We start from the raw sequence: 22,340 nt of genomic DNA, 5'->3' as shown, positions 1-22,340 counted from the left end.
AGCCAGGGCTATTATACCCTTTTTATAGATGGCAAGGCAGAAGTAAAGAGGTATATACAGACAAAATAACTTACTGTAAGTCACAAAGGTAGAATAGGCAGAGCTTAGAGAAAACCTGTGCAGTGTGGTTGCACAATGACTACTCCTCGTCACTGAACCACACTGATCTCTAAATAAGTTCCAGTGACCTAAAAATATTTATGCTGACAATAGTAGTACTGGAGTAATGCTCTGTCATTAGGCCATTTAAAAAAATATTCCATTAAACCCAATGCTCAGAACTTTGTTTCTAAACAGTTCCTATTAAAAAGAACTGGAGCTTCTGGAGACATAGCCGATAAAAAGATTGAGACTGGGAGAAGATAAAGTGGGTCTTCTCATGCTAGAAATCAAGGAAATTTTGGAAAATTCATGAAGCTCTGTCTGAAGGTCATATGTACGTAGTAGCTATTGAGTACAGGGCATTGTCTGTGCTCTCTCTTCTTATCAACTCTGCATGTAGCAATGAGTCTGATATGCAGTAGATGCTACCAGACAGTCTTTCCCCAGTGGATTTACAGGAAAGGAAACTGGGGTTATGGTAGGTGTCACATATTGAGTCCACGAGTCCACAATGGTAATCAAAAAAGTATGGGAAAGAGGTAAACAAAAGAAAGAGAGGAGGAAGGAGAGGGGAGTGAAGGGGAAGGGAGGAGTGGAGAAGAAAGAAGAGAGGAGGGAAAAGTAAGACCAAGAAGGAAGAAGAGGAAAAGGGGTAGTGTGTAGGGACAAAGTGACATGGGAAAAATAAAAAAGAAAAATAAACATTTTGCCCTGGCCAGTGAAGCTCAGTTGCTTGGAGCATTATTCTGTTACCAAAAGACTGCAAGTTTGATTCCTGGTCAGGGCACATATGTAGGTTGTGGGTTATATCCTTGACCTGAGCAGGTAAGGTCCAAAGTCCAGGCAAGTACTAGAGGTAACCAGTCAACACTTCTCTCTCACATAGATTTTTCTCTCTCTCCCTTCCTCCCTCCCTTTCTCATTCTCTAAAACAATGAAAAAAAATGTCTTCAGTGAGACTAAAGATAATAAATGAAATTAAAAAATAAAAATATATACATTTCGCCACAAACTTTTACTACTTACTTCAGGCAAGGTTCATCAACAGGATAAAAAGTTGTTAGAAAATGGGGTTTTCACACATTCCTAAGACATTACCTCACTGCTAAATTATTAATGACAAAGAGGAAAATGCAGCTTTCCAAAGGAGAAATCAGACACCACAGTAACTCTGCAATGATGCAACATTACCAACAGTGAGAGAAACTAATGTCACAGGTGTCCTAATGTAGTACTCTACGACAAGTACTCAACTTGAATCTAATCATGAGGAAATGATGAGACAAATCTAAGCTCAGAAATGGCTTTTAAAACGCTATCTTGAATTCTTCAAAAATATACAATGTTATTTAAAAAATTAAGTGGTACTGAAAACTAAATAAAATGCATGATTCCTGCTTGGATCCTAAATTAAATTAAAAAAATAGTTATAAAAACATTATTAGACAATTGAAGAACTCTGAATATACATATATTTCATACACTATATTGTGTGACATTTGCACATTGCAAACTGTATTATTTTTATATGAGAGAATGTGCTTCCTCTTAGGAGGGACATGCTTAAGTATTTAGGGGTCTTCTGTCATGATGCCCGCAGTATCTGATTTGAGTCTGAAAAAAAAATTGTACCTATTGCTAGCTAGCTGTTCATTTATTAAGAAAGAAAGAGGGAGAGAAAATAAATGTGACAAAATATTAGTAATTACTAATCTATGTAAAAATTTATTGGGCATTTATTGAATTTATTTTGTTAATTGTTTTCAAAATTAATTGTGCAAAAGTCTATCTTTGGGGTTCCTGGACCCAATTCCAATGTGTGTATGTATGGAGGCTTCCCAACACAAACAAGTAATTCTCAGACACCATCTGGATGTCCTACAATTCAACTCAAGTCTGACACAATCTACCCAGAGACAGCATCAGGTTCTGCCGGTAGAGAAATTGTTCAGGCCCACAAGACTGCACCCATTCCACCCTCTGCTTAACATGTCAGTCACAACCCCAAACTGTTACCTGTGCTTCTCACCAACTGGCTACAGATCAGAGGTTCCCAAACACCCTCCTTAGACTGCAGAGACCACTCACAAGGCCAGGTTGCTACCTATATTTCTGACCAATTGGCTATAAGTCAGTGGTTCTCACCACCTCCTCCTTGTGTTTAAATAATCTGCTAACGCAGCCCACAGAACTCAGAGAAATGTTTTACTTACTACATCACCAATTAATTATAAAAGGATACAATTCAGGAACAGCCAGATGAAAGAGATGCGTAAGTTAGGGCAGAGGGGAGGACAGAAGCTGCCTCGCCCTCCCCAGGTACCACTCTCCCAGCAGCTCCACGTGCTCAATGACCTGGCGCTCTCCGAACCCTGTCCTTTGGGGTTTTTATGGAAGCTTCATCAAAGAGCCATGATTGATTAAATCATTAGCGTTTCAAAAGTGATTCAAACTCCAGACCCTGTCCCCTTTCGTGAAGGTAGGTGCGGGACCTGAAGTTCCAACCCAGTAATCATATGATTGGCTCTCTTGGCAATCAGCCCCCATCCTTAGGTGGAGTAGAAAAGTCACCTCATAATACCTCCAAAATTAAAAACAAAACTACCATGTGATCCAGTAATTCCACTTCTGGCTATTTGAAGACACTAACTCAAAATAGATATAGATATAGATATAGATATAGATATAGATATAGATACAGATATAGATATAGATATAGATATAGATATATCCCTATGTTCATAGCAGCATTGTTAAAAATAGCTAACATATGGAAAAAAACCTGTGTCCATAAATGGATGAATGGTTAAAGATGTGGAACGTATATGCGATGGAATATTACTCAGTCATAAAAAAGAATGAAATCTTGCCATCTGCAACATCATGGATAGACCTAGAGGGTATTGTGCTGAGTGAAATCTGTCAGACAGAAAAAAAATCCCACATAATTTCACTTATATGTGGAATATAAAAACCAAAACAAACAAAACAAGACCAGATTCAATGACACAGAAAATAGATTAGTAATTGACAAAGGGGAGGAGGAGGCAGGAGGAAACAGGTGAAGGGGATCAAGAGATACAAACTTCCAGATATAAAATAAGTAAATTGTGGGAATAAAATGCTCAGCATGGGGAATACAGTCAGTAACACCGTATTAACTTTGTATAGTGACAGATGGTAACTAGACTTATTATGGTGATCATTTCACAGTGTATGCAAATATCAAATCACCATATCTAAAACTAGTATAATATTATATGTCAATTATACTTCAATGAAAATAGTCACCTCATTATGATAATATGAGACGCTTTTGTACCTCTCATCACTTAGCAAGTTCCAAGGATTTTAAGACGTCAATGCCAGAAGTGGGGACAAAGATCAAATATGTGTGTATTATAAATCACAATATCACAGGCTAGTTTCTAAAACATTAAACATATTGACATATTTAGCTTTTAAAAGTAAAAATAATTTGGTGTCACAAGTCCATTGGTGTTAATATAGGAGTTTTTTGGCCCCCCATAAACCTTCCGTTATAATTCAAATTGTGTAGCTTGTCTCCACTGTTTATATTGATTCCATACAAAAAGTATCAATAACAATTGTTAAATTGAATGTAGAATTTGTGTCAAATAAACATTTCCTAGCTAGCATTCTAAGTATTTCAAAGTTGTGAAGGGGTCACAGTTTTAAATTCTAGGGTAGATTACTTCCATAGAACACTGTCATCAGCTGTCAACGTACATCATAGCTAGTGTTCATTTTCACTTAATGACCCAATTTAAAGTCATAATTTTCATGTATTATATGAAAAATATCTACTTAGGCCTAACATCCCCACAAAGATACTAAAATTAGTGATAGTAACAGTTCATTTTGCAGTCATATTTTTCTCTAAGTCAGTTTTATATGATGTTAGTTGTCTCTCCAAAATGCAAGTGTGTTTCTTTCTCTTCATGTGGCAGAGACAACTAGCTACGCTCTCAGGAAATTTCTCCTTCTTTTGCAGAGTACCGAACTGCTGCTGGGAAACACCTATCATGTCAGGGACTATACTTCCCACACCTCTCTCCTTCCACCCCACCCCCGTGTCTCGGTGGAACCACCTGACTACTCTCTATGGCATGTGAGCAATGCCTTTCGGGATGAAATAATTGAGGATCAAACACACAATCCTTCTCAAACTGGCTCTGTTCTTTGGGCAGCTGCATGTTGTCAGTGCAGCAGGGAAATCTGAGGAGACCCTAGAGAACTAAGGAGCAGCCAGAGGGAGGAGAAGAAATGTGGGTCAACACTGAGGCAAAAACCCCCAGTAAACACCCATTTGACTTTATGACAGAAAGAGATCCAGTTATGTCATGTTACACTTTTGAGATTTGTGTTTGTTGCCACAGGCATGTATTGTTAAGCCCACTATCACATGCAGGAATCAGTTGAGAGCAAAGTTCCCTGAGAAGCACAGGGGATGTTTGTGCTCACTTAGCCTGCCCTCCTAGGTTGGCTTCCTAACACCAAGTCTCTTCCCTTTCCATAATAGTACTCATCACATTCAATTGGTATTTCATTGTTTATATTCACCCTTTGCAGTAAACTGTAAGCTTTATTCTAGTGTTTCCTCACCTGTATTCCCAAAACGTAGCTGAGTGGATGACATACACAGACATATAATAATACCTCAGAAATTAACGAGTGCCTGTTATATCAAGCACCATTTCTGCCTACTTGAGAACAGAAAAGAGAATAAGAGAAAGTGTTCAATAGTCTGTTGGCGAAGGTAATTTCTGATTCTAGGAAAAGAGTGTCATATCCAGTCAATTAATAACATTTCTAAGTTGCCTAGTAATATTTTTGATACACATGCACACACACACAGACACACACACACTACAAATCAGTTCAAGATCACACTACAGGTATAACTCAAAGATACTGCAGGTTCAGTTTCAGACCACTGCAATGAAGTAAGTCTAATCCTTTGGTGGGTGGGGGTCTTGCCTTCAATACATAAAAACCACACCTGTGAGGTGCAATGAAGTGAAGAACAGCAAAATCCAGTATGCCGTTAACTCTCTTCTCCCAACTCAACCCAGTGAATAACGAGGTTTGCCTTCTAACAATAACATCCATTACTTTTCTTAATCAACTGGTTCTTATCTTATTTCTTAAGAAGTAATGAAATAAAATAAAATTCTAAGAGAAAAAAATTGATGATTCTAGTCAATAAGTTTTATCCCCCAAAGACAAAATTTGTATTAGTTTGGGTGCCCAACCTGAAGTTGGCTAGGGGTCACTTTTGGAGTACCAAGTTTGGTACGAGTTGGAGAGGAAATTAAACACTCTGGTTAGTTTGGGAAAGGACAGCTATTACAGGATACAAAATGACTTACAGAGTCACTGAAAGGGCCCAAGAGGCAGAGTCCAGTCTAAGCTTTCAAAATGAACACCTCATACTCAAGCCCCAAAGGAACTGCCGCTCCTTTTCTTGTTGAGAAACCCACTGCTGAGGGTTAGAACTGCCAGCCCCCAAACCCTTTTGTCCCATCACCACCTGCACCAGGAGAATTAGGATGTCCTTAACCCCTGAACCTTTCTCCCCATAACTCAGTTCCAAATTCATCTCACCTAAACCCGTCTTTCTGATAGAAGCCAAAACAAAAACAGAAATCACATTGAAATTTGCCTAGGTATTGTAGGTCTTAGTCTTCCAACCTTTGCAGTACAGGCCAGCTCACTAGAGAGAGGCTGCCATAGACACTGACTGAGCTAAACAGTCCAGGATATCACAGAGATCTAGACTGGCCTATATTTTACAATGATCTTAAAACACCTCCAGCCAGTGGAAAATCTGGAAGAGCCCGCCTCCTTTCAGCTTCTATTCTCAGATTCTAGCCCTTTCTTCAGTCACCTCCTTTTCTAGGTATTCATTCTCCCAAGATTACAACTAACTGCCCTGATGGCTCATTGTAAGTTTGTCCTTCCTGGACACAATTTCACCAATCGCAGGTGAGCTAGCTCCCTTGATACATTAAATAATATCCAGTCCTAAGGACCAGAAGTATTGCCAGTTTGCCTTACCACAGTTCTACTTTCATCCCAGTAACCATCAGAAGTCCCAGCCTCCCAGATGATCCATCATAAAAACACTAGCACTAGTATATTCAAGAACGCTCCAGCCCTTCCCTCATAAGCCTTATTAATAACCCCTTTAACACTTGTTCTCTGATGTCCTAAGTTTTCTCCGAAACTCATTAAATTTATTGCCTGCCTATTTATTATCTGACGACCTATGCCTGCCTATTTATTATCTGACACCTAGGTCTTCTTGGAGGTATGCTTCTCCTTTCACATTCTTTTTTTTTTTTTAAATATTTTATTTATTTATCTTTCGAGGGGAAGGGAAGGAGAGAGGGAGAGAAACATCAATGTATGGTTGCCTTTCGTGTGTCCCCTGCTGGGAGTTGGCCTGCAGGGAACTGGCCTGCAACCCAGGCATGTGCCCTAACTGGGAATCGAACTGCGATCGTCTGGTTCGCAGGTCCGAGCTCAATCCACTGAGCTACACCAGCCAGGGCCTCCTTTCACATTCTTAAGAAGAGGTTGTTTTTGTTTTCCCCCCACACATCAAAGTAGGGGAAGAAAAACACTTAAGCGTCCTCTTTGCTCCTCCTTGAAATTTTTGAACTCTCTCTCTTTCCTCTCTCAAACGCTGCCTCCTTTGAAAGCGTGTCATCAGACTTCTCTACTCCATTTCCTTCCTCACTGTCCTTACTTAACCTTTCCACATTCTCAAGACATATCTCATTCAGCAATGACTTTGGCTCCTAGTTTTCCATCTCCCAATTCACAACAGATGCTCTCATCATTCTTAGTTACATAATAAATAAATAAATAAATAGATAGATAGATAGATAAATAAATCATGAATATGGCCTCTCCTTTCCTTGGTATCCTTTGGTTCAATGATCTTTTTATTCCACTTCATCTTAGTCACCCGTGTGCATGGTCCTACAATGGGCCCTGTTATCACTGACAACTGTACCTCCTATCTGATCATCACATCTAATCCTTCCACTTATTCTAAAATTCCAACAAATTTCTGATATCACTGAGGACTCCTCTCTACCACATCAGATCTTCATTATTTATCACCACATTCATATATATATATTCATATTCCTCTTGCTCAGTCGATATTCAGCAGTTCAGTGGTACTACTTTCCTGCACATATCTTTACTGCATATTCCTTCCAAAAATTCAACCCAACAGCCAGATGCAAAAGAATGAAACTGGAGCACTAACTTATACCATACACAAATTTATCTTGAAGTATATTAATGACTTCAATGCAAGACCTCAAACTATAAAATTTCTATAAGAAAACATGTGCAAGAAGATCCTTGACATCATTCTTGGCAACAAATTTTTGGATTTGACATGAAAACCAAAGGCAACAAAAGCAAAAACAATCAAGTGGGAATACATCAAAACAAAAAGCTTCTATACAATAAAAGAAATCATCAATGAAATGAAAAACAACCTATCAAATAGAAGAAAATATTCGCAAATCACATTCTGGTAAAGAGGTAATATCTAAAATACATAAAGAACTCATACAACTCAATGGAAAAAAATTGGATTACAAATGGGCAGAGGATATGAGTAGGATTTTTCTGAAGACACACAGATGGGCAACAGACACATGAAAAGATGTTCAACATCACTAATCATCAGGAAACTGGAAATCAAAACCACAATGAGATACCAACTTACACTTGTTAGAATGGTTATTACCAAAAAGATAAGAAATAACAGGTATTGGTAGGGATGTGGAGGAAAGGGTACCCTTGTGGAAATTCAAATTGGTGCAGCCATTATGAAGAACAGTATGGACATTGCTCAAAAAATTCAAAACAATTACTATATTATGAAGAACAGTATGGACATTGCTCAAAAAATTCAAAACAATTACTATATCATCTGGCAATTCCAATGCTGGGTATTTATCCAAAGGGTAGAAAATTAATATATGGAAAAGATACTTGAACTCCCATGTTCAGTGCAGCATTATTTATAAAAGGCAAGACATGGAAGCAACCTAAATGTCCATCAGTAGATGGATGGATAAAGAAAATGAAATACACACACAAACATACATGTACACCTATATATACACATGTGCATATATACACGTATATGCATAGATATGTACATATGCATATATATATGGTGGGGCAAAAGTAGGTTTACAGTTGTTCCTGTGGCAAATAATTAATACAATGTAAGAATATACTGTGTTTTGCATACTCACAACTGTAAACCTACATTTACCTCACACTGAATATGTGTGTATATATAATTCAGCCATAAAACAGAATAAATTTTTCCATTTGTGACTATGTGAAGGGGCCTTAATGGAATTATGCTACATGAAATAAATCAGAGAGAAAAAAGATAAGTACTGTATGATCACCCTTATAAGTATAATCTTCAAAAACAAAAAACAAAACAAAACAAGTTGAGCTCACAGATATAGAGAACAAATTAGTGGTTGCCTGAAGCAGTGTGTGGGGGTGGGTAAAATGAGTAAAGGGAGTCAAAAGGAACGAATTTTCAGTTGTAAAATGAGTAAGTCATGGGGAAATAATGTACAGAATGATGACTACAGTTCATAATACTGTGTTTCAAATTTGAAAGTAGCTAGGAAAATGGATCTTGAAAGTCCTCAACCCCAGAAAAAAACTATACCTGTATCTGTTGATGGATGTTAACTGTACTTATTGTGGTGATAATTTTGCAATATATTCAAGTATCAAATCATTTCATTATATATCTGAAATCAATATAGTGTTATGTTAGTCACACCTCAATAATAAAAAAAAAGCTGAGCTCAACAGCTGAACACTACTGGTTCAAGCAGCAGTACCAATCACAAGTTCATAACAACTCAATTCCAGGAATCCTTTAACAATATCAGACTGCCTTGCATGTTACTACACTTCCCCATCTTCAAGGTGACTATTTCACAATGTGTTCCTCATGTTCTCTAGACATTTTCATTCCATCATACTCAGCTGATGACATCACTAACAATGCATAAGGAAAATAAATGCATAAAATAAGGATTATTTCATTTGCTCACCACCAGTTCTTCCAATTCACCCCCATCTGTATCTTCATAATCTATCTAAGGCCAACCTCTCTATCATGTCCTACATCCCATCTCCTCTTATTTACTCCAGGAATTATTTATTGAAGTATTCCTGTCTTGCTGCTCTATCAGTTTCTTCTTTACTAAGTAATTCATTTCACCAAACCAAGTATTATCATCTAATTTAAGCAACAGCTACAAAACACCCCTTTAAGCATAAATTCTCTGAGATCAACACATGCTTCTAGTGGATTCCCATTTCTCTACTGAAGAAAACTCTTCCAAGGTGTCTGCCATGTTTTACCTACTCCTTCACCTTCCATTTTTCTTTTGGGGGGTGAAGGAGGTTTATTATTAAATGTACATGAAGAGTAGTTTATGTGCCATCAGACCAGTAGCTTTTTTTGATGCCATGACTGAGAGCCAACCATTCCTTTTCTATAATGTAACTCGTGGGTATTGGGCAAACTTTATATAGGACTAAAACTTTATTTGTTAAGTATATTTTATTGATTATGCTATTAGAGTTGTCCCAATTTTTATCTTCCTTTTATGGCCCTTCATCCTGCAACCCCACAACACCTAGCATTTCCCTCTCCACTTAGTTCATGTCCATCAGTTGTATACATAAGTTCTTTAGCTTCTCCATTTCCTATATTATTCTTAACCTCACTTTGTCTACTTGTGCCTACCTGTTATGCTTCTTACTCCCTTTACTTTTTCCCCCATTCTCCCTTGCCCTCTCCCCACTGATAACCCTTCATGTGATCCCCATTTCTGTGCTTCTGTTCTGTACATTTGTTTGCTTAGTTTGGTTTTGTTTTAGGTTCAGTTGTTGATAGTTATGAGTTTCTTGTCATTTTACTATGCATAGTTTTTTATCTTCGTTTTCTTAGATAAGTCCCTTTAACATTTCATAGAATAAGGCCTTGGTGATGATGAACTCTGTTAGCTTTACCTTATCTGAGAAGTACTTTATCTGCTCTTCCATTCTAAATTATAGCTTTGCTGAATAGAGTAATCTTGGATGTAGGTCCTTGCCTTTCACAACTTCAAATACTTATTTTCCAGCCTCTTCTTGGCTATATGGTTTCTTTTGAGAAATCAGCTGATAGTCTTATGGGAGCTCCTTTGTACATAACTGCCTCCTTTTCTCTTGCTGCTTTAAAAGATTCTCTCCTTGTCTTTAATCTTGGATAACTTAATTATGATGGGTCTTAGTGTGTTTCTTCTTGGATCCAACTTCTTTGGGACTCTCTGAGCTTCCTGGACTTGCATGCCTAGTTCCTTCACCAAATAGGGTAAGTTTTCCATTATTTGATCAAATAAGTTTTCAATTTCTTGCTCTTCCTGTTCTCCTTCTGGGACCCCTGTGATTCAGATGTCAGAACATTTAAAGTTGTCCCAGAGGTTCCTAAGCCTCTCCTCATTTTATGGAATTCTTGTTTCTTCATTGTGTTCGGGTTGGATCTTTATTTCTTCTTTGTGTTCCAAGTTCTTGATCTGAGATCCAGTTGACTTTCCCTCACTATTGGTTCCCTGTATATTTTCTTTTATTTCACTCGTATAGCCTTCACTTGTTCCTTTATTTTGCAATTGTACTTCATCATTTCTGTGAGCATCTTGATTACCAGTGTTTTGAAGTCTGCATCAGATAGGTTGGCTATCTCCTCATTGCTTAGTTCTTTCTCTGGAGTTTTGATCTGTTCTTCCATTTGAGCCATCTTTTTTTTTTTTTTTGTCTTGGAGCACCTGTTATATTGTAAGGGATGGAGCTTTTTGTGTTCACCAGGGCAGGGAAATTCACTGCACTGCACTGTGGTGTTATCTGTGAGGGAGGGGTGAGAAGGGAACAATGCAGCTTACTCTGCTCTCGCCCCACTTTCCATCATTATCCTGGCTTCCCACAAGTGGATTGTGCCCTTTAAGGTGCTGATTCTCAGGTGGGTGGCCTTATGTATGTTCTAGGACACCGTGGGCCTCTCCAATGGACTCTCTTGTGAGACTCGAAGTTTATCCTGGTGGTACAACCCTGACAGGTTTTTACAACCAGAGGTTTTGAGGCTTTAGTTTTCCATGCTGAAAAACTAAGTTGTGGAATCTCAATGCTCCCCAGTTGTTCCTCCAGGCTTATCTGCTTGCAAATGTGAGAAATCCTGTCTGCCAGCCACCACCTCACCCTCCAAGCCCACTGCCTTGCCATGCATCCTCTCTGCTCTACCTTCCTATCTTTGCCCCTCTTACCAGTCTGGATGAATACTTCTTCTTTAACTCCTTGGTTGTCAAACTTGCAATAAGTTTGATTTCCTGGCAGTTCTGGATGATTTTGTATTTAAATTGGTTGTTATCTCTTTTTTGCTGTTGCCAGAAAGCAAATGATCTCTACCTATGTCTCCATCTTGGCCAGAACCCTAAACAGAACTACAACTTTAAACAGGACTAGAGGATTCCCCATGGATAAAAGATGGACCCTTTTATAAGACACATCTCACTAGGAAACTCTATCTCTCAAACCATGTAACCAAAAAGAAAGAATTTGGCTGTGTTTTTAAGAACTGTGGAATCCTGAAATAATAAGAGAAATGGTCACTAACCCATACTTCTATAAGAAAAGGTAGATTTTGTAGAAAAGGGAAAATATACCATTATATCTAATTTATAGTGTACTATGTATCTATAAAATCTTCTGTATAATATAATACAAAAGTTGTAAGTAAATTTAATATTGGACAAGCTAATAATATTTCTGACTTTACAGAGGTAATTGCTCAAATGTATTGTAAGACTAAATTAAAAACCACTTACAATATTATCTCTATAGAGGAGAGCTGGCCCAACAAAGCTTTAGAATTGATGAATAATAAGTAGTATTCTTATTCACTCAATACATGTATACTTTAAAATGCAGACACCTGTTAAGTCAGTGAGACAAGAGAATTATAAAGTTAGTATACAATATGAGAAAGATTGTGCTACTCGGTGAAAATCTTACTGGATTGTTTAATTGCCTGTTTAAATCAATACCAAGCCTTTATTAGTTACTAAAGATGATTTGAATGTGGTGCATTTTGATTATCTATGTGATTATATGCTTTTGTTCCCTACATTTATTCTTTAGTTGATAGACATTTGGGCTGTTATTAACTTAGGGCTTTTCATAATATGGATATTTTGTACGAGTGGGCGTAGGAAGTATTTCATTGTAATTTTGATCTAAATTTTCCTAATGACTAAAAGTGTTTTTTGTTATTGTTTTTTTTCTTTTTATTGTAATTACAGCCAAATTTATTGGGGATTTTTTTATGACTCCATAAAAAAAAACCTTCTTCCCACAAGGACATAATGATATGATGTTGTAATCTTTTCTAATATTTTAATATTTTTTAATTTCATATTTTTATTTACATTTCCACTCTTTGTATCTATTTATTCATCTCTTATTTTTCATTAAATATACTCAAATTGTGCTATAATTACCATCAGTCCAATTAAATGGCTTTTAGTGAGAACACCAGAAATTGATATTTTACCAAAGCAAATGATGAATAATCTATTCTCACCTTATTCAACTATTCAGTAGCATTTGACAAAATGGATTATTCCTTCTTGAAAACATATCTAGGTTCCCCAGTGTTGGGAATTGCCCTACCTAGTTTCAGGGGCTGTAACACCCCATGGCTAAGGCTGAGTAAAGAGACCTTGGGACTATAAGCCACTAAAGAGACAAAGCTTATCTTCCTTGCAGGGGTACCACCTCCGCTCCCTACTACTTCACTCTGCTTGGCCCAGGGCAGATGACTAGCTAGCCAATGATGGGTAAGATTCCTCGAGGAAGGGACAACTTAAGACAGGCATGGTCACAAAAAGGCCCTCAGGGAAGGATTTGGGGGGCTATAGAAAAAAGATGTGATGGACCCTCACCCCTCAGCTTTGACATAGCCCGAGTCCTCATTCTGTCTGTGAGAAGTCTCCTAATTTCTTGACTGCCTTACTTCCCCCACCTGACTTAAGCCTGAAACAATGACAGAAGGTGGTGCAGCCCTGGGCAGGAATGGACAGTTCCCAGGGGTGATCAGGCTTAAGAAAGAATACATAAAATCCTGTGAATCCTGCTTTGCTAAGAATGTGCTCAATTTTCTGATAAAGGTCCAAGCATGAAATGAGTTTGTTCCTCAAAGTTTTATGGCCGTACAGCTATCTAACCCTGACTCAGAATAAGCCTTCATAGTTCTCTGAATGTTATCTACTGTTTGATAATTACTTCCTGACCATGATGAATGAGGTAACGCTCCCAGAAAAGCAATAAAAGCCTGTCCAGGCATGGGTCAGGGTGCTCTCTCACTCAGGGAGTAGCCATGCTGTCCCTTTTTCTCCATAGGACTTCTGCAGTCCATGTGAATTTGTTCATGGCATCCATGACACTGTGGACCCTGCTGGTCAGAGTTCACATTACCCCAGACCCTATACTCTTGAATTTCTTTTACTTCATGGAGTATTATTTTTTACTAGGACCTCTATCTCCTCTAAACCCAAAACTTTATATAACACTGTCCTGGAATCCCTTCTTTTCTCTCTCTGTACTCAGCCTGTCTAATCTCATCTAGCTCCCCAAGGCTTCAAATACCAAGTATACACTGAAAACTCTCAAACTTAAATGACTTACCTAGAGGGAACACTTTCCTGAAAATGAGACTCATATTCCACTGTCTATCATCTTCTCCATTTCAGATTTCCCTTTACAAGAGAGAACTTGTCATTTTTTCTCTAAATACACCCCTCAAAAAGTCATCCAGTAAATGTACCACTTTTCACACAGTAACAGAAACAACAACAACAAAAACAACCCAAAGGTTAAGATTCATCTTGAATTACTTGTTTCTTGTTACACTACACACCCAATCCAGCTCTCAATCCTGTCATCTGTATCTCTGAAATACTCCCCAAATTTGATGACTTCTGCCCACTTCTACCTCCCCAGTCCTTCTCAAGTCCAGCTTCCTCTCTTGCCTGCAGCAGAAATTCTACTGGTCTTCACCCTCTCCTTCCTGCCTCTCTTCTGAGCAAGAATGATCTTTCTTAGGTGTTTATGAGGGCAAGTTACTCTCCTGACTCAAATCTTCCAAGGGATGCAATTATACTTAAAATCTAAACTTTTTACACAATCCCCAAATCTCTCTATAATCTGAAGGCCTTTCTCTCTGACCACAGTCCTCTCCTCCACTTTGGTCCCTTTATTTTAGTCAAAATCACCGACTTGTGCCCTTTAAACCCATGAAGATCATTTTATTCAAAGGAACTTTGCTCCTATGGTTCCTTTACTTAGAGAGCACTTCTCATCAGTAAAGTAATATAACTCGAATGTCACCTCAGCAGAGGCCTTCCCTGGTGCTAGTGGGTAGGTAGCACCAGCTACCAGCCCATCACTTCCTGCCCTAGTTTCCTGCTTTATTCTCTCCTGGTGACATATAAAATTCCTAAACTTATTTTAATTATTGACTTGCTAAATACAACTAAATTATTTAGTTGTATTTTCCCCAAACCTGTATGTTGAAGTGTTAAGCTTTGGTACTTCGGAATGTGACTGTATACAGAGATAGGTCATTAAACAAGAGATTAGGACATGAACACATGTGTGAAGACAAAGAGAGCTGAAGACATCTATCCACACGCCAAGGAGAGAGGCCTCAGAAGAAAGCAACCCTGATGTCTAAAACACAGAATAGTGAAAAAACTCTGTTCTGTTGTCTGGGTCACCGAGACTGTGGTACTTCATTATAGCAGCTCTAGCAAACTAACTGGCAGCTGAGAATAGCAATTGGCTAATTATCGTATGCTTTGCTTAGTGGTATTTGTGGCTCGGTTACTTTTTTTTAATTAACTACTTTACAACAAAAATGTTATGCTTCACACACCTTAGTACTTGGATATCTAGTTTTATTCTCAAAGGATGGTATATCCTAGCACCATTTCCCAGGTTGCTCAGATACATATGTTCACGGAGAAATGAAAGAATTACAAGCTGAATTGCCTGCCAGAAGATGTGGAAGGCTAACACATCTTTTCGTTTTTCCATTTCAGGTTCTTTGTGTGAGTATAAATGTCAAAATTTAATCTTGTTCTTCCAATTATTTTTTTGTATTACAGTTGGCTAATTCTCATTCAAAGTGCCTTTTTAGCTCATGTCCTAGATTTTCTCAGGGAACGTATCAGAAGCAGAACTCGAGTGCTCCTCTTGAGATTTAGACTTTGCCGCAGACACCCCCGAGTTAGAGAATTACCATTCGAACCAGCTGAGTGACTTTGCATTATCGTAGCATAACTTGAACACTCATTAAAAGTTTCCACTGAGGAAGCGCAAATTAGTTGTGGTTGTTGAGGATTCATGAAAGTGCTGTGATAGCAAATAATTTGCACAATTGGCTCTCTTTCCATGAGCTGAGCACAGAATACATTTGCTGCCTTCGTGTCCAAATAAATGAGACAATGTTTATATATAGCCTTGTCTTCTTCCAACCAGAAGTTAATATATACTTATTTTATGTATAAAAACTGTAACAAAAAATGAAAATAATCTATAGGTTCCATATATATATATTTTTTTAAATTTTGGAGTATATCCTTCCAACCACTAAATATTAAAATTATCTCTCTCTCCTTTTCTTTCATTTTAATGAAGTTATATTATATGTGTAGCCTATAATATTCACTTAAGAGCATATTATGAACATCTTGATTTTAGTATTTGATGGAGGTACCACCTTCTAATGTGTTCATTTGTGTGGGTTTTGTATAGCAATGTATTACAAGTTAACTTACTATATAATTTAAAATGTTTTCCTGGTTTTGTATCATAAGTACTCTTCAGTGAATCCATATATTCACACATATAAATCCATATTTTAATTATTTCCTTAAGAGATATTTCTCAGTATGATTTTCTGGACTAAAAGAAAAAAATTTGACTATCTTCAAATTATATACATACTAATAGTTTGCCCTTTGAAAGGTCTGATCAGTTTAATCTCCAACAAAGGCTCAATTCCCGTATACTCACAGACTTGTACCCATGGGGTGCACCTTTAACTAGCAATGTATGTGGTCATATGATCACTTTCATTGGCGTTGACCATTTCACCTATTACAAAACACCTAATTATCACCAGTCCTGGGTATGGTAAACCTTTGTCACTCATCTACACTTCAGATCTTTCACCAGTATGCCATTTACTTATTAAATTTTTTGTTTCTATTTACCAAAAAAAGTTTATGTCATGAAATCTTTTCCAAGTTATTTCCAAATTAGTCTTGCCTCTGAGCACTATAAAAGTAAAATTTATGATTTTAATATCTAAATATTTAATATGTGAGGGTTGATTTTGATATATAGTAATGAATAAGTATCTTAAGTATATTTTCCAAATTTAAAAATATCTCAATTTTATTCACTAATCTATTTTTGTCAACATTATAAAAGTTCTTGCCCCAAAAGTAAATTGCCATATTTACTTTGACTGATTTTGCTAGTAACATTTATTCCCATTAAATCCCTTTTTGGTCATTTTACCAACATTTATATTACATGTAGAATCTGACAAGACAAGTTTAGTAGTAGTAGTAGTAGTAGTAGTAGTAGTAGTAGTAGTAGTACTTACCACAATCTTTCAATGTAAAGGTTTAGTCTCCAAATAAAATTGGGAATTACTTGTTCCCCTCAAAATAGATGTCATTTTCTAGGAAGTCAGGGGTAGGTGTATTCTAATAAATGCATAAAATATTTGCAAAGAAATAACATCTTTACAATATTGAGACACTGCAACCAAGAGACTTGTTAAAGATATTTATTTACCTCTTATTAAATTGCCTTCATGAAGTCTTATAGTTCTATTTTTTATTTTTATTTTCTCTTTGATATATTTTATTTATTTAACATCACAATAGGTTTTTGTCATCATTGAAAGTCTGAATGTTAAAGAGACTCTTGGACTAAGTCTTATATCCATGAGCTCATTCAACTTGAGCACCTCAACTCATCCCCAGGAGTTTTTCCAGAACTGCTACCTCCACCGGGAAGCTCCATGAGATTTCCCAATTCAAACCTGGGCTTCTCCTGCATTTCGACTTTTCTAAGAGACTTCATGGATCAGATAAATAGATTGATAAGCCTTTTCTATGTCTTTTCCAATGCTATCTGGAATCAATTTATTGACCACTTCTTTCAAGTCATTTGTCTGCACATTTTTGGTCATGATTTCCATCATTATTTTCTGGATTTAGCAGACCTGTTGATGCTGACTGGAAAGGTCTTAAGAATCTGCTTGCTGTGTGTGTGTGTGTGTGTTTGTGTGTGTGTGTGTGTGTGTGTGCTTTAAAGGAAAACCAACACAGAATAGATGATAACTGTGGTAGTCTTGACATTAATATGAGCTTTAATCATGCTTTGTCAGTTTTTATCACGGAACACATTTTGTCACGGGTAAGATCCATGCCATGGAAAATTAGTCAGCAGTTTTTGCTCTGAACAACCTCAGTAATTAGCTTGAATTTTCTAAATGGAGCTTCATCACTCTGCAGATCCTCCAGGCTCACTTCAAAAACACAACCTTGAGACCATCAGATGCGGTTTTGGTTCCCTGAGTTCTCATCACTAGTGTGTTTCCAATACTTCTTATATTGAACATAGCTGGTACTTTCACATCCAACCAATCTTCCTTAGAAAAATGGGTCAACCACTTTTTCCCTGACTGCCTTTTTGTACCCTTCATAATGGTTTGTTCTTGCTGACCGCTACAGTGCCACTCAGAGGGCCAAAATGCAATGTCTTATAGTCTTATTTATAATGTTCTTGTATGTCTTGTTCTACTCATCCTTGGGTATGGCATGCTTCTGCTACTATGTGACAGTGCAAGTATTTTATTTCCAATTGCTGATTTTTAGAAGTAAGCTACTTCATTGTACATATTTATATTTTGATAATATTAATGAACTCTCCGTATTTCTGATGTATCTGATATATTTACTGATTTAGGGGATTTCTGGATTGAGGAAAATAATCTGCAAATAATAATAAACATAAGTTTTCATTTATAACATCTATTTTTTCCTGAATATTTCAAGTACAATATTAAGCCATATTGGTAATTTCCATTGCATAACCTTGTTAAATAATAATGATGATACAAGTGGTGATTGTATTGTTCAATTGTAAAAATTAGGGATTTGCTGATTCCCCACTTAGCATGATACTAATGCAGTTTGTATATTACCTTCAAAAGTGTACTCATATTTTTTAAAAAGATGAAATTATGTGAAAACATATAGAAAGATACAGATGTAAATGACAATATGGGTTTACATAGAGATTATAATCTCAGATTAACAAACTGCACAATTACTCTTAATTATTCTTATTAGTTATTATTGTATTCACTTCTCTTTGCCTATATAATTTTTACTTTTCTTGAACTACTTGAGTCCAGCTATTGCTCCTCCTGTCACTTAAAATTTGTCATCACTCTTCCTATCACCTTGTCCACTCTTCTCAGTTTGTCCTCAATTGATAATCTCATCCATCCAACCACTTCAAAAATTTCTTTAAATAAGCCCAAATCTTTTGGTCCAGCTTTGACCTCCCTATTACTTCTGTTTTAAATTTTCAATCCTTGCTTTTCCTCTACTTGCAACTCAAAATCAACATGTCCAAACCTATTGGACAGACTCACCCTCTTCCTGACATGCCACATCTTCCAGATTCCTTGCTCTTATTAAAATCACAATTCTTCCATTATTTAATCAAACAGAAATGCACAGTATCACCTGCAACCAACCTCTCCCTCCTTTTCCCTATCTACTTCATTTGCCGGTGCTTGTGGACTGTGCTTCCACGTGGCACAGTCCTCCTCTGCTCGTGCCTACTGCAAGAGTCTCCTGACGTACCTGTGTCTCACGTCTCTGAAGCTGCTGGTCATGTTATTTCTGGACTATATTCTTCCATAACATAAACCTTTATACAACAATGTTTGAATTCCTTTGCCTGACACTCGACCAATTTGCTTACCCAGATAAGTCGGGGTCAGGGGCCTATTATATGAGCCACAGTCTAAGTACCTAGGCCAGGGGTTGGCATGCAACATCTTTTGTGTCTAAGACATTGCGATTGGTGATCATTGAAAGCATTTTAGAATATGCAGAATCCAAACCTCTGTGTGTTATTCAGATGCATAAACTATAATGGTAAGATGAGAAGGGATACTGGTTATAAACACCAGAAGAGCTTGATGAGACAGGACACCATGAAGGTTGTAGCCAATTCCTGAAATAATCTTTGAGCTAATATTGAGGTGCACATATGCGTGTATACCAATAAAAGCATAGTATGAACATTTACTCTCCAAAAAAGCTTTCATCAAATTCACCCATCTAGTTATTTCTTTACCTTCCTCACAGATGCCTGGGAAACCGACAGACTCCTTCCTGTTCTCTGAGTACTAGTACTCCCCTCGGTCCACACATGCTGATGATGGAGATAATGTGGACTCGGTGTTGATCCAACTCCAAATCAACCTGGACTTTAAGGCTATCAGGAAGCTTCTCGATTGTCCTTGCCCACTGGGAGATCACTTCAAAAACTGTCTTGGGCCCATGACTAGTATCAAAGGTGGTTTGTAAGGAAAGAGACCCCCCCTAATAACAGTGAGCACTGTCTTGCACAATAAATAGTCACTAAATTTTCTAAGAAAATTGAGGATACTCTAACATAAAAGAAAAACACATATTACATATTGCTGATATTGTTTTTACGTGAGTAAATAGAAATAAGATAAAAAAAGAAAAAAATTAGCCCCAAAGTAAAATGATGCTGCAAGGTCATGAGAACATAATTAGTCAGCAGACTTTCTATAGTATTTTCTCATGGCCAAAGAAAGTGCTATGGGTGGGGGGGTTAGTTACAGGGGGATGCGATCCTAGTAAATGGGATATAAAGACCGAGTCTGTGTCTGCTGAGACTTCTGTCTTGTCTGGGGAAGCACCATTTCTCCTTCCACTTTGAATATTTTCACCGAGACACTGAGGCAGTGCTTGCTCTGGTCCAGCAACAGACGGGATGGTGTCAGGAGTCAAACTTATTTTCATAGGAATAGATAGACATTTCTTCACTAAGACTTTAAAATATCACATAAAATATGACAAGATAAATATGCACGATAAAGGGAATATAACAAAAAGCAACCGATCAAAAGGACAGGGGATAGCATTGTTTCAAATTTGGAGTTGACCACAAATTTGATTCCAGTGATGCCACCCGAAACGTAATATGTAATTGCCTCAATGTAACGAGAAAACTTAGCCTGTTCAAAGCAAAGTGTAAACTGCCTCGAAACAATAAGAAAAACAGAATCAGCAGCAGCAAAAGCAGAAGACATAAGAAAAGGGAGGTGATAATTCTGCTTGACTCTGCCTCTCTCTCTATCCCACCAAGAGTATTTCACTCAGTTTTGAGAGCAATATTAACATATGTGCTCAATACCCCAAGGAGAACAGACAGAATGATGAATCATAGCGTAGGGGGAGATGAAATAACTCAGGATTTCAGCTTCAAAAAAGAAAATGCCTGAGAAATAAGTTACCTGTACTTAAATGCCTAAATGGTTCTGGCTTTAAAAAGTCCTTTTGACTACCTGCAAGAAGGCATAAATAATTTTAACACATAGAAGTAGCAAGATTGTTGTTTAGGATTTAACATATTAAAAAAAACTTTTAACAAGCTCTTTAACAAAGTGATTTTATTTTATTTTTTGAAGAGTTTTATTTATTTAATCTTTAGAGGAGAAAGAAAGGAGAGAGGGGAAGAAATATCAATGTATGGTTGGCTTTTGTGTGTCCCCTACTGGGAACTGGCCTGCAACCCAGGCATGTACCCTGACTGGAAATCGAACCACAATCGTGTGGTTCGCAGGCCCGGGTTCAATCCACTGAGCTACACCAGCCAGGGCAAACAAAGTAATTTTATAAAAATAAATGCTAAAATTCATTGAGAGTTTTTTCCTAGGCATTATGCTATAGTTTATGGCATCATCTCTTTTAGTTCCTGCGACCACTCTGTAAGGTAAATATTATTATTAATCTCATTTTACAGTCAAGGAAACTAAAGCATAAAAAGGTTAAACTCTCTGAGTTGGCAAAGGAACAGATAGACCCAGCGGAACTGAACAACAGCCAAAGCTTTTGACCATTAACGCTAGTCATCTCACTGTGGTTATCCTACAGGAGCTAGACAGCTGCTTTTAGAAGACCATAATGAAAAAGAACTTATGCTTTAATCTGGAATGGCAAAGATGATCCTCAAAGTTTCTTCCCATTTCATTTTCAGATTCTCTGATCTTATGTTCTTTGTGGAAGATAAACCTGTACTTTCAGCCAAAATTCTCCTAGGATTCCAACATCCATCTGTTCTGGTTCTCAATGTTTGGGAATTAAACTATCAAACAACAGTGTGTCTGAAAGTTTGAGGAAGTAGGGGAAGGACTTAAAACACATGCCAATGCAAATACCCATATATATTTTGCTTGAGAAAGTTTTTGTTCTCTCTATCATCACAGGGTTCAAAAGGTGCCCTCGACTTTAACCTCAACCAATACACACACACAATCTGCTTATCCCATCCTGCTATAGTAGGTATATGGTCCATGATGAGTAATGATGGCATTTTGTGTGTAGTAAGATATATATTTTATATACTATGCACTATATATACAAAGCTATCTATTATAAAATACAATCTATATTTTATAAATCCTTATCCTGTAGAAACATTAAAAAAATGAAAAGGAACAAAATGCCTTGTTACATGATGAGTTTAAACATAAAGCAGCATAAATGATTTTCATCATTTCCTTATACTATAAGATAATATGTTATTTTTCAAGGATTCAACACTTGGAATCTGCTTACATGCAAGCTAAAATACAAATGGTTTTAGGTGTGCTAGAAATTTGAAATTCACATCTGAGGTATCTGAAATATCTAACTGATTGCAATCATGCTATAGGACTTTTAGGATCTGTTAATTCTAAAACTCTCAGAGGT

General features: G+C 37.1%; 1 protein-coding gene and 1 pseudogene across 3 annotated transcripts in view; both read right to left on the bottom strand.

Moving 5' to 3' along the window:
• Nucleotides 1-22,340, bottom strand: part of LRFN5 (leucine rich repeat and fibronectin type III domain containing 5) — a 291,016-nt gene that overhangs the window by 229,017 nt on the left and 39,659 nt on the right. The window lies entirely within an intron of this gene.
• On the bottom strand, nt 17,266-18,019 carry LOC118997031 (40S ribosomal protein S3a-like; annotated as a pseudogene).

The sequence above is a fragment of the Sturnira hondurensis genome, unplaced genomic scaffold, assembly GCF_014824575.4.
Source record: "Sturnira hondurensis isolate 20B ecotype Veracruz unplaced genomic scaffold, ASM1482457v3 Scaffold0012346, whole genome shotgun sequence".
Lineage (NCBI taxonomy): Eukaryota > Metazoa > Chordata > Mammalia > Chiroptera > Phyllostomidae > Sturnira > Sturnira hondurensis.
The sequence above is the reverse complement of the archived record's forward strand: the minus strand, read 5'-3'. Positions and strand labels throughout refer to the sequence as shown.